The sequence below is a fragment of the Lithobates pipiens genome, unplaced genomic scaffold (assembly GCF_037356315.1).
Source record: "Lithobates pipiens isolate NorthernLeopardFrog02 unplaced genomic scaffold, aLitPip1_a1.2 Scaffold_8, whole genome shotgun sequence".
Lineage (NCBI taxonomy): Eukaryota > Metazoa > Chordata > Amphibia > Anura > Ranidae > Lithobates > Lithobates pipiens.
The window spans coordinates 135008863-135009242 of record NW_027507903.1 but is presented as its reverse complement, the minus strand read 5'-3'; positions in this window follow the sequence as shown (position 1 = coordinate 135009242).

The following is a 380-nucleotide window of genomic DNA, read 5'->3' as shown; positions in this document are numbered from 1 at the left end:
GGGTTTATAATGCTGCCTGTGCTCCTATTACAGAGATTCTCCCTCTCTATTTATCCTGTTTACTATTATCATTGACAGTAAAAGAAAATCCCACATTTTGGGTTAACACCAGAACAGAAGTAGAGGGAAAATCTTCGAAAAGGGACACTAATTCTGGTGACACCCCAGGATTTCCTCACTTCCTGTTTTGGCTATGGGACAGGAAGTGAATGGAAATCTCACAAATTGGATACAGATGGGGAAAAACACTGACAGGGTTATAACCCTCCCTTACTAAAATAAAAACAAAGCTTTCTCTATATTTTTGGTTTTAAATACACGAAAAACTTCTGCAGATAACACCCACATTTCTGTATTATTACTACTGGAATTCAGCCACG